This window comes from Panthera onca, chromosome C1 (genome assembly GCF_046562875.1).
Source record: "Panthera onca isolate mPanOnc1 chromosome C1, mPanOnc1 haplotype 2, whole genome shotgun sequence".
In the NCBI taxonomy this organism is placed as follows: Eukaryota; Metazoa; Chordata; class Mammalia; order Carnivora; family Felidae; genus Panthera; species Panthera onca.
The window spans coordinates 140,076,950-140,091,435 of NC_138346.1; the positions used below are offsets into that span (position 1 = coordinate 140,076,950).

The 14,486-nt window shown below is 38.3% G+C and overlaps 1 long non-coding RNA gene across 1 annotated transcript; it reads right to left on the reverse strand.

The window, feature by feature from the left end:
- Nucleotides 1-551: 551 nt before the first annotated feature.
- On the reverse strand, nucleotides 552-4,818 carry LOC145715647 (uncharacterized). Its single transcript, XR_014138026.1, has 2 exons — nucleotides 4,767-4,818; nucleotides 552-661 (listed from the first exon to the last, which is right to left on the reverse strand). It is a non-coding gene; the product is annotated as an uncharacterized LOC145715647 (long non-coding RNA).
- Nucleotides 4,819-14,486: the final 9,668 nt, after the last annotated feature.

Here is a 14,486-nt window from a genome sequence, read left to right on the forward strand (position 1 = left end):
TTTTTGCATGACTGATAGCATTTTGTAGATGCTAAACATGGTTAATTTTACATTGTTAACAATTGCTTTTTTTAAAAGAGTGTTGGGAAATGTTCTGGATGCATTTAGTTTAGTGGCAATCAGTTTAATGTTTACAGTCTTACTTTCAAGTTAGTTTGAGTCAGTCCAAAGTAGCTGTAGGGCTAATTTAGCTCCATTACTAAAAAACAAACAAACAAACAAACAAAAACTACCTAATTTTCCATGTTTACTGAGACACTTTGCCTATGGAAGCAAAAGCATTCTCAGTCCTGTGTGAGCTCTGATAGTTGTTTGCTTTCCAGTGTTTCTTTCCCCAGCATTGTGTTCATCCCGCACATGTGCTATCAGTACTCAGTCCAACCCTTGAAAAGACCTCTCTGCAGATCTCATGAGTTCTCTGTCTGTGAAACTCTGAAAGTTTTTTTCATATACTTTGGTCAGTTTTTTTGTTATTTAGGATGCCGTATAAATTAAATCCTGTTCCCCAATCATTAAGAGAAGCAAAAATCTTAGATATATATAGATACATACCTTTTCCATTTGTCGCCGTCTCCTTAAACTCTGATCTTTCTCCTGAATTCAAAGAATCCTGTGTCTTCTGCTTGGATTTATCCTCCTTGCATCAGAGTTTGGAAAGTGCCTCCAGGAAGAAAGCAGGAAAGATTGTGAGGTTTGCTTCATTTTTTTTTTTTTTTTACCTTCTCTCAAGGATCATATGCTGTGTTGTCTGTTGCTAAATCTGAAAAGAATGCTGTTTCATTTTTTTCCCCTTGGTTTTCTTGCTCATGATGAAATTGTAATGTGAGTACCATTCACTCCATCAGGGTTCATGGATGTCTTATGTAGTCTTAGGTAATGCACTGTTGTATTTGCTTAGCTAATGTTTTATTGAGGATTTTTAGATCAATGGCTTTTCCGTGAAATGGAAATTTTCTCTATTTAAATTTTTCTACCTTGCTATGTAATCAGTGCTGTAGTAGCCTCAAGATGAATTAGACAGCATTTATTTTTCTACATTTTGGAAAAAATTGTGGAAGAGAACATTATCTGTTCTGTGAAAATTTTGTTTACAACTTACTTTTAAAGGAGTCTGAGTCAGGAGACTTTTAGAGGAAAGCTTTTAGATAAACATTTTATTTTCTTTAGTAGGTTTTGATGTGGTCAGATTTTCTCCTTGTGATGATTTTGGCATTTTCTAATTTTCCAAATATTACTCCACTTAATCTAAATTTTCAAATGTACTTATTTATTATATGGTTTTAAAAATATCTGTGGTATCGTATTTTTCTTTCCTTTCTACTCTATATTTTTAAAATTTGCATCTCCTCAGTAAACTACATGGGTACAAATCTCCATCTCAGAGTTTATTTCTTGGAGAATCCAACCCAACACAACAGGCTATCCCTGTAGTTTAAAAAAAAACATGACTCTCAATCTAACAATATTAACAAAATACATTTAGGATAATTAGAAACAAGGTAAAAAATGTTTTTAAAGAAAGCAGGAAATAATGTTATAATCTTAAGGTGAGGAGACCTTTCTTAGACAAGACAAATTAGCTAATACATGAAGAGGAGATGGTCAAGTATCTATATGTTAAAATTTTCTGGCGCATTTAGAGTAACCATTTAAAAAGTGAAAAGCATGGCACCTGGGTGGCTCAGTAAGTTGAGTGTCCAACTCTTGATTTAGGCCCAGGTCATTATCTTATGGTTCATGGGATCGAGCCCTGTGTTAGGCTCTGCACTTGACAGCACGGAGCCTCCTTGGGATTCCCTCTCTTCCTCTCTCTGCCCCTTCCCTGCTCTATCTCTCTGTCTCTCTGTCTCTCTGCCTCTCTCTCTCTCTCTTTCTCTCTCTCAATAAATAAATAAACTTAAAAGCGAAAAGCCAATCCAACAGCTGGAACAAGTTCTTTGAGATGCATATACTCAATAAAATGTTAGCATCTGGAATATATAAAGAACTTCTATAAATAGATAAGAGAAAAACAAAGCAGGACCAGAGAAAATTGAACAAAAATCTATAAAAGGCAATTCAGGGGGCACCTGGGCTGCTCAGTCAGTTGAGCATCTGACTTCAACTCAGGTCATGATCTCACAGCTCATGGATTTGAGCCCCACCTTAGTTAGGTTCTGTGCTGACAGTTCGAGCCTGGAACCTGTTTCCGATTCTGTGTCTCCCTCTCTCTCTCTGCCCCTTCCCGACTCATGCTCTGTCTCTCTCTCTTTCTCACTCTCTCAAAAAATAGTCAGTAAAAATTTTTTTAGTTGAAAAAAATAAAAGGCAATTTAGGAAAAGAGAATTTGGTTGGACAAAATATATATGTGAAAATATGTCACACCCACCACTGATTAGACAAATTAAACACTATAAGGTTATATTACCACTTTATACCCATCAGATTGGCAAAAATGTATATGTTTGACAGTATCAAATGTCGATGAAGAAGAAACTGTCAGCAAGAGTGTAAATTTATGAAGTCATTATGGAGAACAATTGGGCATTAATACACTCTTAGGAATATATGTCAGATAATTATTACTCATGTTCACAAAGACATATGTGTAAATATGTTCATAAAAACTGTTGTTTATAATTACAGAAAGTTACCGAAAATGGAAATTATACATAAATCAGAGAGCAGATAAATAAATTATGATATAACATATGAAGGGGCATTATTTAATAAGGAGTAAATTAAGTAGAGCTACATGTTCTTGCATGGATGATTCATTGTATAATCCAATAATGTTTTATATCTTGAGGTAGGTGGTGAGTACACAGATGTTCATTATATTATTCTTCAAACCTTTTGTTTGACTAAAATGTCTTATAATGAATGATTTTTTTAAAGAAAGAAAATATAAATTACCTAAAGTTAATAAAAAAGATACCCCATCTGGGATCAAGGAAAAAATCAGAAAGTATTTTATTAAAAAGATGGTATTTGGAGCACCTGGGTGGCTCAGTTGGTTAAACGTCCGGCTCTTAATTTTGGCTCAGATCATAATTTCATAGTTGTGAGATCGAGCCCCACATTGGGCTCCATGCTGAGCATTGAGCCTGCTTAAGATTCTTTTTTCAAAGTGTATTTATTTTATTTTAAGACAGAGTGTGAGCAGGGGAGGGCAGACAGAAGGAGACAGAAAAATCCCAAGCTGACTCAGCGCTGTCAGCACATAGCCCAACACAGGGCTCGATTGCACAAATAATGAAATCACGACCTGAGCAGAAATCAAGAGTCTGCTGCTTAATCAACTGAGGCACCCAGGTGCCCCTAGATGTGGCCCTTTTATCCATTGTTGTGGAGAAGCCATTCAGCTAGTTTTCAGGTCTTTTTCAGAGAGAATTGTTCTATATGTAATTGTAGATTTTATTGTGTTAATGGGAGGAAGTAAGTTCAGGACTTTCCTATGCTGCCATCTTGAAAAGCCTCTAAAACAGTTTTTTCTTATTAAAATGCATCTGGTAAAGTGCACCATGCAGAAGTCCTGACTCTCTTCTCTGTTTTGAGCCTCTGGGACAGATTCTCAATAAGACATAAGACACAGAATTACTGAAATCTATCTTACCAGCTAAATTAAAGTAAAAAGGAACATTTTTTCTTTAGCCCGGTGCAACTAATTATATTTTTTGGGCGAATGGCTGAAAAACAGGACAATGGCTCAAAATGCTTTTTGGGTTTGAAACTCATTCCTTTTGAGAAAGTTATATGTACACACACACACACACACACACACAGAGCACACAAACCAAATTTTACTCAAAGGAAGCTCAAAACTATCTTATTGGACTTGTTCCACCTCTGAAGAAGAAGAATATTGATGTGGGTCAGGGTGAATGTCAAGGTCAAGATACTAGTATGAACTTATATGAACTGAAACCTTCACATGGCAGGGGATATATTTGAGAGCTTTTGTGAGTTTAAATTAACGAGTGTCTTTCAAGTCCGCTCCTTGGTATCTCCTAGACCACATTCTTTTCTGTACTATCTTTATGAAAACATGTGGTGGTTGGTCCTGTAAAGGAACAAGCAACTGCTCCTAATTTTGAGGATCTCCTTGCTCTAGGAAAGGCAGTGGACCAGAATGGAATCCAAAAGAAAGATAGATCACCTATCTTCTGGAACTGCCTTCAATCTGAGGTAAAAGTCTGTGACTTAAAGCTCTCCAGGAAACCATATTTTTTTGGAGGTGACTTACTAGTAATAGCACCATTGCCTCTCATTGTTTCTTTTCATCTGTTCATAAAGTAACAGGCTATTTAGTAGTCTAATTAAGCATATGTTGAAGGCATTATCTAACACAGGGGCATCAACAATAGATTTTTTTTTTTTACAAGAATAAGGTATTCCCTAGAAAGATGCAAAGAGTCGTCATAACAAAATGAGAATTCTGTTAAATTTATTAGATTTATTTCAGAACTATTGTTTGGAAATAATAATCACATTACTAAATGGGTACAGTAACCTTTACAGTGTTTAGGTTCCATAACTATCTCAATCTGAGTCCTGATCACAGGAGTATTGCTATAGACTGTTTATGTGCCTCTCAAGTTCATTAGTTGAAACCTACTCCCTAAAGTGATGGTGTTTGGAGGTGATTAGGTGATGAGGGCAGAATGTTCGTGAATGGGATTAATGCCCTTAAAAAAAGAGACCCCAGAGAGCTCCCTCAACTCTTCTGCCAGGTAAGTTTATAGTGAAAAGACAGTCACCTATGAGCTAGGAAGTGGGTCCTTACCAGATGCTGAATCTTCCAGCACCTTGATCTTGGACTTCTCGGGCTCCAGAACTGTGAGAAATAAATGTTTGCTGTGTGTAAGGCACTAAGTCTGTGATCTTTCTGTTATAGCCATTGTGCAGACTAAAATATGTGTCTTAGCAGTGTTTGGATGTCATGTCATGATCAGACTCTACTCCACCATTTTTGAAGTTCTGTTCAGATTTGTTTGTGCAGTTAAGTCAAGTTTACCCTAGAAGTGGGCATATTTTCTCACTCATCTCTAAACTGAAAGTCCTACATTTCCCTTGCCATCTCCTGCAAAAATACCCTAGAGTTCAAATATCTTAAAAAATTGATTTTTCAATTTTCACAATAATTATAACTAAGCTTTTTTTTTTTTCTTTAGTAAAGTTGTTCTTTGGGCTCCACCCTTTATTGGAGTCATTGGATGAGTTACTTCATTATGACTCAGGTTTTCATTCATCAGACAAATGGAAATAGTACAATACCCACTGCACAAGATTGTTATGGAGATTAATTGAGATAATGCACTGAGATCAGCACCTAACACCTAATAAAGGCTTAATAAATATTGATCTCTATTATTTGTGTTCTGCAGTATCTTGTTGCACTGTCATAGATTACCATATAGAAGAGTTCAAAAGGCATGAATCACAGAGGTGCTGCTTTTGAAAATGATAAAGCCCCAGTGCCAGGAGGAAGTAGATTTCAGGAGATATTTGGAGAAGAACAAGAAGGTTACTTACCAAGGGTAAGAGTACTTGCCAACTGAAGTGGCAAAGAGTGAGATCCAAATAGGACATCAGGTAACAATAGAGGTGTCTGGAGAATGTGGCAAGTGAGGAGAGGTGAGGATAAGGGTAGGGTGGCAGACACAAGAACTGAATGTTTCTAGTGACTTTATGGAAATATGCTTTGAATATCACTAGGGAAGGTAGAAGAATATTAAGAAAATGTCTCAGAAATAAGAGGTGTTGAGCATAATGGATCAGGGAAGGGCTGGGTTTGGAAAAAAGATAAGAAAAATTGTAATAAATAAACCCGAAGTGACCTGAACACCAGCTTACATTAGAATGAAAACTCCCCACAGACCAGTGACAAAGGTAGCAATGTGGGATATTTAAAACAAACAAAAAAAAACAAAACAAAAAACAAAAAAACAGGGATTGATGAATAAATAGGGAAACAATACCTTAAAAAGAGTAACATACCTTCACAGTTCTAGACAACCAGCATTACTACCTAAAGTTAATAGCTCTTAAGAAATTCAAAAATAGAGGTGCCTGGGTGGCTCAGTCAGTTAAGCATCTGACTTTGGCTCAGGTCATGATCTCGTAGTTGGTGGGTTCGAGCCCCACATCAGGCTCTCTGCTGTCAGCGCAAAGCTCACTTCGAATCCTCTGTCCCCTTCTCTCTCTGCCCCTCCCCCACTCATATTCTCTCTCTCTCTCTCTCTCTCTCTCTCAAAAATGAATAAACATTAAAAAAAAAGAAATTCAAAAATACATATCACTTCATAAAGCAAAGGAAAACACAGGAGCAAGCCCCTACTTTTCCCAGCCTTAACAAGAAAATTCAAACACAAATAAGAATACATTGGCTCTTCCAGTAGCCTTCATTACAAAGTGTCAGTTCTGGGTTCTGCCACTTGAACAGAAGAAAACCAAATTTTAAAAATTATTCTCTTTACTGCCACTGGGTGAGTTATGAACCAAAGAAATTAACAAAGGCAAATGAAAGAAATGAAAGCACCTGACAATTTAAGGCTTGCTTACCTATTGCCTTAGGGTGGTAGGTAATGTAATGATGTCAATTAAGGAAGAGTTTGTTATTCTCATTCAGGACTCTTGCCCATAAAATGATTAGACTTTTCCTCAATGCTATCTCTCCAATGATTACCTGAAGTCATCATGCCATTAGAGTCTTTAGTTTAAATTCTGCCTGCCACTTCTCATTCCAGAAGAAAACAAAACAAAAGACAGGCTCTTTTTATCCTTTGATTGTTGCAACATAATCAATGACTCCTAGAGACAAAAGGATTTTCCTTCTTTTGCATTATTTCTCACTTCACTCTTTCTTTACCCTAAAATCACATTTGCATTGTCTAGTTGACCCTTTACCCTTTCATAAGCGGGTGGAACATCACATCTCTTACAGCAGTCTGGATAAGAACCCTAGAAGTGCAACCAAAAAAAAAAAAAAGAAGAAGAAGAAGAAGAAGACCAAGCCAGGGGTGCCTGGCTGGCTTAGTCAGTTAAGTGTCCAACTTTGACTCGGGTCATGATCTCACGGTCCATGAGTTTGAGCCCTGCATCGGGCTCTGTGTTAACAGCTCAGAGCCTGGAGCCTGTTTTGGATTCTGTGTCTCCCTCTCTCTCTCTGCCCTTCCCCTGCTCACACTCTGTCTCTGTCCCTCAAAATAATACATAAACATTAAAAAAAATTAAAGAAAAAAAAGACCAAGCAAAAAGGTACATGCTATAACTCACTGAAATAAATGTAGTATTCTAGGACCTAGAACATATTGACTGGTATGCCTTGTATTGGTGAATTTCTTTAGAGAGCGTGTTTGGGGGGGGGGGGTTATAAGCCAAGAGAAAATATAGTTTAATTTTCTAAAATTACAGTGTATGAACTGGGTGAACAAAGGTTTGTTCAACAGAAAGTAGAATTTTTTAAGGCTTAGAATAATAAACTTAGGTGCAATAAAATAAGAATTACTGTGGTCCCACTCTACAAAACTTATAGAGTGCCTACTACATGCCACGTATTGTTCTAGATGCTAGAAGCATAAATACAATTTTTTAATTATTAGAAAGTTTGTTCTACGTTTAGAAAAATTATGGTCCAAAAGAAGATGTACCCAAATATACACAAATGAATAATTCCATCCAACCTGCTAAATGCCATGATAGGAAAATGCACAAGGCATTGTGGATATACTGAACTGAGAGAAGGGTCAGGGAGGTCTCATCCAGTAGGTCATGCATGAGCTGAATCTTGAAAAATGAATAGGAATTAGCCAGTAGGAAATGGAATGGAGAGTGAGAAAAGCATTTCCATGCAGAAATGTCGTGAGCAAAGGCAAAGAGGCATGAAACAGCTTGGTGTGAACAGCCGGGAACTACAAGCAGTTTGCTGTTGCTGGAGCATAAAATGTAAAAAGGAGAGAAGGCCTGAGCAGTAGGTAGGAATGGTTTGAGTTTTATCTTATAGGACATAATTAAAGGAAGTGACATGAAGTTTCGCTTTTCACCAAGATCTCTTTGGGACTCAGGTAAAGAAAAGATATTGAGTGTGATTGACTATATTATCTTTCTCAGTTCTTCATTCATAATAAAATTAGATGCTCATATCTTTTGTTATGTGAATTGTAGTACCTCCTACTGGAGTCTGTAGAGTAATCTTCCTACCCCATTGAGGTTGGGCTTGGGTTTGCCCAATTTCCAGAATATGAGCAAGAATTAGTGTTTCAGTTCCCAAAGCTCCATGAGGCACTGTGAGCTTTCTCCTGCCCTCTTCAGATTTCTTCCCCTGCCATGAAAAGAACAGGTACCAGTTAGCCATTCTTTAAATCTGAGTTCCAGATTGATGAGCCTGATCCAAAGCCTGGAACCAACCTAAGCTCAGCTGAACTTGGCCAAACTGCAGTAGATCTACAAATTAATGAGCATGCCATACCTATTCGTTACTTAAATCATTAAGAGTTAGGGGTTAGTTGTTACCCAGCATTATCACAAGTGAAATCAGAGTAATACAGGGAGGAACAAACAAATACAGGAAGATTACTCCAAAGGTTGCATCTGTATCCTGGGAGAAAGATGATCAAGGCTTGAATACAGCAGTGATAGTAAAGATGAGGACAAAGAGGATGGAGGTGGAGATAAGAAATATTTTAGAATTAAAGTCTAGATTTGACAGTTGGTGGTGGGGTAGTGATGAGAAAGAATAACAATTTAGGGATGGCTTTTAAATTTCTGGAATGATAATTAGACACATGATAGAGCCATTCATGCAAATGTGAAATAGACAACAAATTTATTTATTCTTTCTGGAATATTTTGGGAAATAATTCCTTGCCAGCTCTAGGCTAGGCACTGAGTATATGGTCAATAGGTCAAAACATTTGCTGCCCTTGTGGACTTTATACTGTGTTTGGAGAGATGATCACATATGTAAATAAAGGAGTAAGTAGGAGTGCTTTAAGTACTATGAAGCAAATAAACAAAGATGTAATTTTTATTTTTTTAAATGTGTATTTATTTTTGAGACAGAGAAAGAGAGAAGGAGAGAAAGAGAGAGAGAGGGGCAGAGAGAGGGAGACAGAATCTCAAGTAGGCTCCACACTGTCAGCGCAGAGCCCAGTGTGGGGCTCTATCCCAAGAACCATGAGATCATGACCTGAGCCGAAATCAAAAGTCAGATGCTTAGCCAACTGAACCATCCAGGTACCCCACAGATGTAATTTTTAAAGTAGCTAATAAGTAGAAAGGGCTCCTTCATACAGGGCAGTCAGTGAAGGACCCTTTTTAAGAGATACCTGGGCTGAAACCCAATGGACAAGAATGAGCTGCCTAAGGCAGATGTGTTCTCTCAGCAGAAGGAATAGTGATGACAAAAAGTCCTCAAGGCAGGACGGAGCTTGGAATTCATTTCTGAAAAGAAACATGGTTAAGGGAGTGGGGGGAAATATGTGTTTGGTTGTGGAAACCTTTAATTTGAGATGTCCATAAGATATCCAGGGGGAGATACTGAGCTAACGACACCAAGCAGGAGTCTGAAGTCTCTGAGGAGAGGCACAGGTCGAGCTAGAGATAAAAACTTTGACTCACCACCCTATAAGTGGCAGTTTTGAACATGAGTGACTGAGATGTCCAGGATGATTTACAGAATGAAAAGAGATGTTGTCCTAAGAACAAATCCTAAAGGTCACAGATGTTTTTAGTTTTTTTAGAGGGAAGCACACCCAAAAAAGAGACTGAGAAGAAAATCTAAGAACTAAGGGTGAAGTAACAGAAGTCGAGTGTATTTATCATTGTTTTTGTTGTTGACGTTGTTTTCCTGTGTAAGAATTGCAAAAGCTTACAACAAAACCAATTTATTTTTATGCTTATGGGTCTGCAGGCTGGCTGCAGTTTGTCTAAGCAGTGCTGAGCTACACTAGGCTGGACCCCAAGCCTCTTGGTAGTTTCAGATCTACCCATATATCTTCATTCTGGGGCCCAGGCTGAAGGGTTAGCTGCTGCCTCTGGAATGTTTTTGTAATGGTAGATCACAGGAACTCAAGGCTCTGAGTAAAAACACACATTGCCTTTTATGACTGTGCCTTAGAACTGATATATTCTCATTTTGCCAACATTTCATCAGCCACAGCAAGTCAGGTGGTTTAGCCCAATATCAATGTAGTAGGATGTATATGTTACCCACCTTAGAAAGAGGTTCTGCAGAGTCACATGGTAGAGGGCCCAGATACATACTTTTAATTCAAAGAAGGAGGGAAGAATTAGGAGCAGTTATCTAATCTACCACTTCAAGGAAATAGTGTCAAGGAGGAGAAGATCAGCAGGGCCAGTTATTACAAAGCTGTCTAACAATATAATAGCATAAGACTGAGCAGACTCCTATCTTATTGATCTACAAAAATTATTTCTGGCAATGCCAGTGGGAGCATATCTTAGAGACTGGTAGGGGCAGAAGCTAAGGAATGAAGAGCAGCTGAAGAAATTGAGAGAATGGTAACAACCTACTCTCTTAAGTTTGGATATTAAAGGAAGAGAAAGCAAAATTAAATACGAATATTTTATTGTTATGTATGTATACTTGTTGTTTTTAGAATGTGAGGAATGGGAGCATATTTCTTCATTGTCATTATCATCAATAACCTTTATTAAGGACTTACTATGTAGCATACACAGTTTTAAGAGCTTTACATGCATTGTTTTATTTAATCCTACCATAAACTAGTGTAGATATTAAGTATATTGCCCAAGGTCAGGAATCTGGTAAATAGCTATTGAGGGGAACCTGAGTGGCTCAGTCAGTTAGGCCTCCGGCTCTTGATTTTGACTCAGGTCATGATCTCATGGTTCATGGAATAAAGACTGGGTCAGTATCCTTGGTGAGAGCACAGAGCCTGCTTTGGATTCTCTTTCTCCCTCTCTACCCCTTCCCCGTTCATGCTGTCTCTCTCTCTCAAAATAAATAAATAAACATTTTTAAAAAAGAGCTATTGAGTCTTGCTACTCACAGTGTCCCCACAGATTATCTAAGCAGCCTTGGTGTCATTTGGCAGTTGGTGAGAAATTCAGAATTCAAACCTACTGAAACCTACTGAAGCAGAATTCGTGTTTGCAGCAGGATGTCTTGGTAATTTTACTCATTAAAATTTGAGAAACACTCTTTAATAGAATGATACTTTTGTTTATCTAAAATCTATTGCCCCATTTTCTGATAACTGCATGTTTTTTTTTTCTAGAAACTTCAGACTTTTCTTTAATTCTTCCTCTTCTTTTTAACACCTTTACATTGAAGAAATGACACAGGACAGTAACTCCTCATTATTTGTGGGTTCCATTTTTGTAAATTCACCTACTCAACTAAAATGTATGTGTAACCCCCAAATCAATGGTCACTTCACTGTCATAGCCATTTGTGGATATGCAGAGAGTCACAAAAAGTTTGAGTCATCGACACACATGTCCCAGCTGAAGTGGAAGAAAGCAATACTCTGCCTTGTTTCAGTTTTCATAATGTAAACAAGACCTTTTTCTGGTCTATTTAGTGCCATGTTTTTCACATTTTGTGTTTTTTGTTGGTGATTTTGATGTTTAAAATGACTTCCAAGTGTAGTGCTAAATGCTGCATGGTGTTCCTAAGTGGTGTTCCTAAGTGGAAGATAGTTGTGATGTGCCTTACAGATAGTATACATATGTTAGATAGCCTTCATCCAGGCATGACTTACGGTGCTCTTGGCCATGAGTTCAATGTTAATGAGTTACCAATATAATATATCCAAATCCATCTACCTGTATATGAGGCAAGGCAGCTCCAGAAAGTACTAGAGTAACATGTTTCATGCATGATGAGACTATGGAAAAGTGACTAAATTTGTGGATTCAGGATATGACAACCTTTTTTTTTTTTAAAAAGTAGTAGACAACATCATTGTGAGTCTGAAAGCCAAAGAAATTTATGATCACATTACCCAGAGTCAGGGAATGTTAAACTCTTCCTCTTCTCCTTCTTCTTCCTCATCTTCTTCTTCCTCTCCTTCTTCTTCCTCTCCTTCTCTTCCTCCTCCTCCTCCTCCTCCTCCTCCTCCTCCTCCTCCTCCTCCTCCTTCTCCTCCTTCTTCTCCTCCTTCTCCTCCTCCTCCTCCTCCTGTTGGGGATAGGGAGTGTCTTAAATTGCTTCAGTGTCAATTTTCTTATGATACCATTTTGCTACTGCCATTTCTGGAAAGCAGATGTGAGGAAATGAGTTGATTGCAAGTCCAAGAATCTTTACAACCAAACTAACATTGCAGTCAAGAATCAGACAGGAAGGACTGAAGCCAATGGGCACAGAATTAACAAAATAAAAGAGTTGAACCAGACTTTGGCTTGTGAGTCAGAACCCAGAAACTGATGGTCTTCAGGCTATACCAGACAGGATGCTTGGTATTGCATCCATTACCAATTCAGGCTCCCTATCTCCTTGAGTAAAACTTTGACCTGGGAACACAGGTGGAGTTACTCTGAACCAACAAGGCCAATACTCAGATCTAGCCAGGCAGTGATATCAGGAAGCTGGGTTAAGATCATGAGGCCTCTCCTAGGGGTGGAGAGTCAGCCCGAAGATTACTGAATTCTTCCCAGATGTGTTCTGATCCAAAAACCAGGGTCCACATTCAGGGATTAGGAGGCGAGTCAAAAAACTGTGATCAGGAATCCAGAGTCAAGATACTTCGAGGACTTTGGAGGGTAGGTTTAAACTGAGCAACTCTTGGGGCACCTGGATGGCTCAGTTGGTAAGCTTCTGACTTTGGCTCATGTCTTGGTCTCGTGGTTTGTGAGTTCCAGCCCCACATCAGGTTCTCTGCTGTCAGCACAGAGCCCATTTCAGATACCCTGTCCCCCTGTCTTTCTGCCTCTCCCCTGTATGCACACATGATTTCTCTCTCTCTCTCTCTCTCTCTCTCTCTCTCTTTCTCTCTCTCTCTCTCTCAAAAATAAATAAATAAAACATAAAAAAAATTATTAAACTTAGTAACTCTTGAGGGCTCCATTTGTGATTCCAACTCAGAGAAATTCTCCATCCTCTCAATGTTCATTTGGATGCAGGTGGTTCATTTGGATGCAGGTTCATTTGGATCTACATCCTGGTTTGCTTTTCTAGTTGGGGAGTTTTCTGAGGGCTCACATAGCTACTGCTTCGGATTTATATATAGAAGGACAAGGCCCAGAGAATCAGTGCTTTCTTCCCAGTGCAGATTTTTCTAGGATCCATGTCTGTCTTGCCCATTGCTGACTGGTGCCAGCCTGTTCACCACAGGTTTCCAAGAGCCAACATGACATTGAAAGCTCATGGTGGTGACAAGTCTTCTGCAACTGAGACTCAACGGTTTAAGGTAATGGAAAAATGCTTTGTTTCCAGAGCTCTGGACACAAAGAGGACTTCACAAACTTTTCCAACAAATACAAACTCTGCACACTGGACACATCCTTGGATGCTTCCGTACATCATCACACTTGACTGTTATAACAACCCTGAGGGATGGTATTTTTATCCTCATTATGCTCAAAAGGCAACTGAGACCCAGCGGTAGGCACTTAATCAGTATTTTGATCAACTTTCTTATGCTCTTTGAGTGCTATAATGTCGTTATCAACAAGAATGCTAAGGAATAATGCCATAAAACCATAAACCCAAAAGTTTGAGGGATTTAAGAAATCAGCTCGAAGATCAGCTGATCTATTATTTTTATTTATTTCAACAATTGTGGAGATACTATTTCAAAACCAATGATTATAAGAGGTAAGACTTTGGTTTTCTTAATCTTAGCATAGGATCCTTTGGTAATTAAGGCAACTATTGAAATTTGATCTAGAAATGAATGGAATAAGCGTTATTTTAAGCTGAAGTCACCTGACAAATGGCAGAGAGAGAGCACTTGCCCTCCCCGTATCTTCCTGGAGGCAGAGCATAAATTTCTCATGAGAAGGGGGCACCTTTCTTGCGCCAGGAAAAAAAAAAAAGACTGAATCTCAGAACCAGAGAGGGGGACTTGATGCAGAAGTGAGTGTGCATAATTGGACCTTATGAAAAAATAACCCTTCTATTCCATCAGTTCCCCCATATAGTTCCTAGTCACTGCCACACAGTTTACCTTCCCTAGAGCCCAAACTCCTCCTCCTTTTGTCTAGTTACTTCTCCACAATTTAGTGCTCTTTGTTAAAATGCTGTATAAGCCCCAAGTCTAACCAATCTGAGTTTTCACTTCTTTTCTGTGAAGCTGCCATGCACAGAAAGATACTAACATCAATAAAAACGGTATGCCTTTTTTCCCGTTAATCTGTTTTTTGTCACTTCAGTTCTGAGGCCTCCAGGCCCTGAATTTAACGGGGTAGAGGATAAGTTTTTTTCTTCGACAGTTCCAAGTTTTGATGATTTTTCTTATATTTCTCTACAAAATGTGATTATGGTAAAATCCAAGAAATAATATGCAAAATAAGGGCA